The following is an 8,153-nucleotide window of genomic DNA, read 5'->3' as shown; positions in this document are numbered from 1 at the left end:
CTTAGACTTTAACAGGGTGTTCCGCGGCTTTTCAAATTTGCTCCCAGACCCCGGCACAGCACGCAAGGCTGCAGATAACTCTGCACTTGTCAGGCACCTCAGAGGCTGTATGTGAGCCGGGAGGAGGCCGCAGGAGCCGGGACTCAGGAAGACAGGTAGGGGGATGTTTTTTGTGCAGGGGGGGCACCGCCCCCGCAAAGTGCCGCCCTAGGCCTGGGCCTTGTCGGCCTAGGCCAAAATGCAGCCCTGTCCTGCAGACTGACACTCACCAGTCCTTCCAGACTGGCTCTCAGGAGATCTCCTGGACATGCCGACTCCCTCTACTGCTGTCCTCACACTTGCTCCTGTGCATCCAAGCAAGGATTCCTCTGTGTGTTGTAGAGGGTCTCTCCAACACCCAAGCCCCAGGCCAGAGGTCACCCCCCCAAGGGCCACCGACAGCCTCCTCAGCACTCCATCTCCATCTTCCATCTGACTGCCCCTGCTGGTATGACCCCAGAGTATTTAAGAGGTGCCCGCCCCCTATCAGCCCACCCCACCTTGTCAATACTCCAAGCAGCTCCTCCTAAACACTACTCTCTACTTCTGGAAGCTTCTCCAAGGTCATCCAGCGTCCTTGAAACACTTATACCTGACCTAGATCCCTACACCAACAACTATGTACACTACCAAACTAGCTAGAGGGTGCTACAGGTGTTTGAAAGGTTTCAACGCTATAGCCAGTTTAAGCATTGTACAATTTAAATGTACCTGGAAAAAAGAATCCAATGTTCTTTAACACATTTTCTTGTCTCATTGATGTTTTCCTGCTTTAGTATAGAAAAAGAAATGTGAACTCTTATAAGAGTTGAAAAGAAGTGAGGACTTCTTAATTCCCCCGGCAATTAGACTGATTACAGCACATAAACAGACCCGCTCCTTTGAGTAAGAAGGGCTTAAGGCAATAGGAATTATACATACAAGCTAATCAGCTTAGAGATAGGTTCCTTAGTAAAGGGTATTGGGAAATTTGGATCCCTAAGCACTCATTAAAAGTGGGCACAAATCGCTATAAGGAAACTTTGAGATCATTTAAATCAATTAGCTTCATAATCTTAAATTATAATTAATTCTTCACAAAAGCTACATGACCCTTTCTGAATGTTTCTTCAACTTCTCAGAAAGAAATGTTGTAAAGAAATGTACAATATACCAATGGGAATTACAAATTACATTTGGCTTTATCCTATTCCTTTAAATGTCAATTCTGTATGCTATAACTTTTTACTCACATTTATCTGATAATATCCTAAACACATGGGCCGCAATTCAGATACATTGTCGTATCTTTGAGCGGGCGTAGTGCATCTCATATGCGCTACGCCGATGTAACGTAGAAAGTACTGTATTCACAAAGCATATGTATGCTGGCATAATGTAAATGGGCCGGCGTAAGCCCGCGTAATTCAAAGTAGCAAGGCAGTGGGCGTGTTGTATTATAATAAAGCGTGACCCCATGTAAATGCATGACCGATCGAACGGCGTATGCGCGCGCATACTCAGAATCAGGTCGCAAATACTCCCTAAGATACGTCGGCTCAATGCTTTGTCGACGTGAACGTAACCTACGCCCAGCCCCATTCACGTACGACTTACACAAACGACGTAAAATACGACACTGTTCCGACGTTTCCGACATCCATACCTTAACATGACTTACCCCTGCTTTATGAGGGGTAAACTTACGCCGGACCGACGCCTTACGTAAACGGCGTAGCTAAATCCGACGGGCGCAAGTACGTTTCTGAATCGGCGTATCTAGGTCATTTGCATATTCAACGCGTAAATCTACGGAAGCGCCCCTAGCGGCCAGCGTAAATATGCACCCAAGATACGACGGCGTAGGAGACTTACGTCGGTCGTATCTTGGCCAAATTCAGGCGTATCCGGCCTGTCTATTTGCTGTTGTAACGCTGATCCTCCTCCTAGCCAATCAGGAAGCTGGTTTTGACACTGGTTGGCTGAAAGGACAGGCGATCCTATTAGATGCCTAGGAGGAGGACAGGAGGGGCTGTAAGTCGCCATGGAGAAGAGAACATGGAGCCGCTGCACCACGCTGCTTGCTGCCTGCTGCCTGCCACCCGCCATGTTGGGTTAGTGCTGGACCGAATGGCAAACAGCGGGAGTGGTCGGGGGGGGGGGGGGGCGCTTTTGGTGGGGTGGGGTAATGGGTGGTTGTTTGCCCCCCCCCCAAAAAAAAAACACCAGCCATTTACTGTGAATGCATGTTGGAACATACCTCTGTTTTGTAGATATTACAGCACCAACACAAGACTAGTCACATTTATCCAGGCAGTTGCTGTGTGTTAACACATACATGTTAATGTGGTTTAAATAGAGGTGGTACAGACTGTGTAAAATGACAAAATATCATTCTAAAGCCCAAATAAAGCCCAAATAAGGTCACATAAATAGATATGCAGTCAGACAGAAATTGTAGTATCAATCTCCTTTTTCATAGGTTTTTGTACACTTTCCTGTAACAGCTGCTGTGCAGGGTGTTAAAATATTACTGTGAAGGCCGGTAGGCTGGGCCAAAACTAGGGGGGGGGGGCATGAGTTGCATGTGCCCCAGCCACCGCATTGAGGTGGTGTCTCCATTCAAAAAAGCCTGAGATGTCTTGTTGGGTGAAGCAGAGGAAGGGGCTGATGATGACAGTAGAGTGTTGTTAGAAAATGATTGGGATGAGTATAATAATGGTGAGGAGGATGATGTAGATGATGTGCATGATTGTGGTGATTACAGTAAAGAGGATAAAAATGAGGATGAGTTAAATAATGCTAAGGATTATGATGACATTATAGAAGTGTAGCGGGATATAACCCCTTTAATGTGATATAAAAGACTATCATCTGCTGATCAAGAAGGATCTCAGCTCCCTCAGGTGGTCAAGTTGTGTTATAGCCACCTGTTTTTTTACTTTTGCATTGAGTACAGGGAGAAACAGACTACGTTTCCCAGAGAGCAACTGTACAATCCCAGAATGCTTTGCTCCTCGCACAGCCTTCTGGGGGAGGTAATTTCTCTCTCTGGACCGCCTCTTCAACCCAGGTGGACACTGTCGGAAGTGTCTCCACGGGGAGTAGGCCGCAGCTGAGGCCTACATACGCCCGGGCGGAGCGCCTTTGAGGAGGAGAGACGGAACCTCTGACAGAGTGATCGGACGGTCTTCCAGTATCCCTGCGACCTGTCTGAGAACCGGAGTCTGCCGGCTACCAGGGCTGTGTTTTTTTTTTCTTCTTTGCGCGCCAACGCATACGTGCACAAACTGTTAGGATACATTATATTGAGGTTTGGCCTGGCCCGCCAAACCACATTGGTTAGCAATATTACTCAAAGACTGCTAATTTAGTGTTGCATATTGTTGATATTAATTTTTACACTCGTTGATCGAATAATTGGTTCTATTACATTGTACAGTACTGTAGAGAGACAGAGAGCTGGGTGAGGCTTGGCAAGGGGGTGCTTCAGTGTGTATGCTTTGTTGAGGGAATCTCCTTGCTGTGTGCTTGCACAGGTCTATATGATATTATAGTTTAGCCTACACCTATGTGTTATTATTGTCACTAATTATGCAGGGCTCTGCAGATAGTTAACACTGTTTTACTCTTGTTCTTTAGTTTTAATTTCACAAGTAAAGTACCACTTTGGTTACTCTGAGGTCTATGTATAGTCTGTCTTTCACACTGCAGGATCCACTCTATTTAAGGTAACCTTTAATTTGCATAATCTGTTGTAGTGTAACGAGATATTGTGCTCCCCAACGAGTTACTGGGGTCCACAACTCCCATATTACCAGTTGTGTCAAGGGAGGGTTTTGAGCCACTTTCAGGGGTTGACCACAGAGCGTAGACCCAAAAACAAACCAGCAGCTCCTCCAGGGGTATGATAAAAGATGATAAAAGGGGATAATAATGATGATGGTGAGGATAATGGTGATCATAAGGATGGCAATATAGAAAGTAAATAATGGTGAGGATGAAAGGAATAATAAGGATGGTAATGACAGCAAAGAGGATTACAATGAGAACAATTAAGGAAAGGTAAAAGGGATGATGATACAGAGATGACGATAATAATGTAAAGTAATGGTGAGAAAATGTGAGGATGATACGAATGATAATAACAATATTGAAAATAATGATAGGGATGATGATGACCATATAGAGGAAACTAATTAATAAGGATGATAACGGGGATGAGGATGATAATGATGATGGATAAAGATTAAGGGATGATAAATCGTGGTGAAGATGATGATGATAAAGATGAGACGTTGAGGATACTAATGACAGTACAGAGGATAATAATGGAGAATGAAAAAGGAAAGTGAAGGGGATAATGATCAATGGATGGCAAAGACAGAGATGACAGGAAATTGTAACATAATAGTAAAGTGATGGTGAGGATGATTATGATAATCAGGGTTGCAATGTGGCGGGGGGGGGGGCAGCAAAACGGCGGGGAACGGCAGATTCCCATACGCGACAATGCGTGTGCGCGTCGCACTGCGTGCACACACAGGAGCGCACCCCTAGCCATAATTGGCGCCAGAATTCTTAAAAGTGCTAACTGGTCTTCAGCTGTGTCCTGATATTCTGAACCCTGTTTAACCTGGCTTGATTCCTGCTGCTGAACTTTGGCTTACCTCGACCCTGCTTTTGGACTCTGATTACTGGTTCCTGATCCTGGTTTCCCATCTGACCTTGTTTCTGCTTATGCCTTGTTACCTTGCTGCTCGCCTGTTACTGAACCCAGCTATCCTTGTGACCTTGCTCCTGTCTCCTGCTTGGCTCAACGCTATCTCCGAGTGCCTGTTGCTCGCTGTCCATCCTCTTAGCCTCCCTGGGCCCAGCCCCCTACCGGCTGCTCTGCCTGCACCTCCAAGCCTGCAACTCCACTTACAAGTTCTGCACACAACACTTACAGGCACTCGTGTTCCTCCTGACCCTGGCCACCATCTGTTCCACCTCCAGTGGGGCTTGGGCTGGAGATACAAGAGAGGCCAACATCGTCATTTCAGACTCCTACCAGGTACGTGACAATCCTTGGCAGGAGGGACGGTAGGTGGTGGCATTTGCTAGAACTGATGAGCTGTATTTTCCTCTTGCAGCAGCTGAAAGACAGCTTTTCCTCCTCTCCCTCCTGCCGGTATTTAGCTACTGCAGGAGGAAAATACAGCTCATCGGTTCTAGTGAATGCCGCCCCCGCCATCCCTTTCTGTCCAGGTTCTACTGTTAATGTAATTAAGCACACCCACCATTCACCGCGGCCTTCCCAAAGGTGGCCCAGGTCTTTTACAATCCCATACTGCAGCCCTCAAAATTTCCACTCGCCTACTAGCATTTGGCGAGTGGATTTAAGCTGGGGGCGAGTGATGACAGGGCTGCATGACCAATCTCCCTCCAATCTGGGCCTACACTTAGAGTCCTGATGCGATTGGCGGCCGAAGAGGAAAGGTGCATGCTCGGGAAAAGTAGTCTGGTGAGCCGCGCACAGGCAGAGCAGTACACAGGTGCTCTCCTTACAATTCTCATTAAGCCATGGGACCCAACAGTATGACCTCTTTGAGCCTGCCCCCCTCCCCCGGGCCCCGACCAATGTAGCTGGAGAGCAGAAAGTAATGAGTGAGGTGGAGGATTGCAAAAATTACCACTCCGGTGCAGCGCTCACTGAAAGTTGCCCTGACATGAGAGCGGCAGCCTTCTAGTTTGTGCAGTTTTCTTCTCATTGTGCTCTGTAAGTGTCCAACAGTTTAGCCTGAACAGACTGGTCTCAATGTGTGCTGTGCGCTGTGCTATGGTGTCAATGGCTGTGCAGTTATGTGGATCTCAGCGCTGGATTGTACTCCCTCCCGCTGTGCTGCAGCTCTTCTCCTCTCTGCCAGCCTGAATAAAAGGGGGAAGTGGGGACATGCAAACGTGGAGCCGCACACACAGGCTCCTGATGATGAGATGAATGAGAGAGAGAGAGGATGGATGGGAGTTGCAGAGGAGATAGCAAGAGAATGGGGAAGAGATCCAGTTCTAGTGCCCTGTCCCTCTGGCCTGCCCCCAGTGCCCTGTCCCTCTGGCCTGCCCCCAGTGTCCTGTCCCTCTGGTCTGCCCTCAGTGCCCTGTCCCATTTTGTTAAAGTTGTTCTTGGTAATATTTAATTTTGTAACTTGATTCTGCATAAAACATTGTCATTCCATGAGATAATCTACAAGGGCGTGTTTACGGGTGCAATTTGGCGCAGGGCAGTGTATGAATTAGGTGGGGCAACTGGTGGCGAGTAACTCGAGGCCTGGCTAGTAGCTCAGGACTTGAAATTTTGAGCCCTGCCATACTGTATTCTACAAAAAAAAAAAACTGCCATGCACTGCTAAAGTGTTCATGCTTGGCTTGAAGCAAAGGTGGAAACCCTTTTGGTTGTGAGTGGTTGTACCGGCGCAAATAAATATTAAATGTTACGTGTTAATATAAATTAAATTATTTGGTCTGCTGCAGTTGCGGTGTACTCCACCAGGTGGTGCAGTTGTGCAAAATATTAAAGTGTATTCGTACAGTTTGTACTCCTGCGCTGACCTTAAAATATAAATGAATATGTATATATCCGTGACATTCATACACCAGCTCTTGTGAATCGTTATCTCTAAATCTGTGATACATTCACATATATAGAAACAAAATGTAAAAATTATATAAAACACAAAATATATGAACCCCTTCTCCCCTGCGAACTCTTAAGCGCGTCTGCGCTATTAATCAAAATACGGAACTATAAATACACTAAATAGTCCAGTGCAATCGTGCATTAATACAATGTCCTCAAAAAGCGTGCCTCCAGTAAGTGCAGGAATTTGTGCCTTGCTGCAAAAAAAAATTTGTGACTTTGCCACCTTATAGTGTCACCACCACCTCCTATTGCGCTATGCTCTCACCAGATTCAAAAAGGTAAACTGCATATAATCATATGGTGTACGGTTTCCTCTTCTGGTTCCCGAATCTCTGCGCTCCAACTCTCTATGGGTTCTCTTATACTCCCAAGAAGAAAAAAGGCCCATATGGTGTAGTACGTTTAAACAAGTTTTATTCATGAAACATTAAAAACGAATTTTACACTCACATGTTCCTGTGCCCAAGCCGGCACTAGCCTGTCCAGCGTCACTGCTACCTTCCCGGCGTGCGTTCCAAGCCTTAACCGTGGTGCGTTCCAGCGGACGAAAATGCCTGTGCGGTATCGTTCCAGGGGTCAAGGATCGTGTGGCGTGAAAAAGATGTGTGGTACCCCCGCGCCTCAACGCGTTTCGAATACTTAGATTCGTCCTCAGGAAGCTCTGAGGACGAATCTAAGTTTTCGAAACGCGTCGAGGCGCAGGGGTACCACACATCTTTTTCACCGCTCACATGCAGTGCAGCCACTGGTCAAGGTACTGGCAACACTCCATTTCCTTGCCAGTGGATCTTTTCAAAGAACAAGTGGAGCTGTGGCTGGTTTGTCACAATCCTCCATGAGCAGATGTGTGCACCAGGTTGTCCCCGCAATCCTGAGACGCATGTCCCACCACATCATCAGACCCACCCAGAAGCATCAGGAATACAAAGGTGGAAACCCTAGTGGCTGCACCAGGAGAAAGCATCAGCACAATCCCAGAAGCAGATCTTTAATAATTCACCTTTTCTTTCCCAGCGGTGCCCCTCCTAATCTGCTATGGAAGCAATGCTTGAAATTGCCTCGTTCAAATTTCACTTACAGTACATGGTGATTGTGTAGGCCTTCATGCTACATGTGCAGAGAAGTCACTATTACGATGACTTTGAAATGATTACCATATGTTATTATTACCATCCTATGGCTTATTTATTTATTACTTGAAATTATCTCTCTGGGAGAGGGGGCTGGGGTGTGTGGATGGAGAACTTCTCTCTCGGTGGGGGAAGTGAGTCTTTGCCCTGGGTGAAAGAATGTCTAGCTTGGCCACTGCCAGTAGGCAGCAGAGTGCTAACATTAGCATATCTAGTGACCTGCAGCATGCTTTGATTACTGTGTCACAAGCTGTACTCTCAGGGAAACCTCAATACAATCATTTAAAAAATACTTCCAATACATCTGGTTTTGTATATACAGAAAA

This window comes from Rana temporaria, chromosome 5 (assembly GCF_905171775.1).
Source record: "Rana temporaria chromosome 5, aRanTem1.1, whole genome shotgun sequence".
Lineage (NCBI taxonomy): Eukaryota > Metazoa > Chordata > Amphibia > Anura > Ranidae > Rana > Rana temporaria.
Note: the sequence above shows the minus strand (reverse complement) of the source record.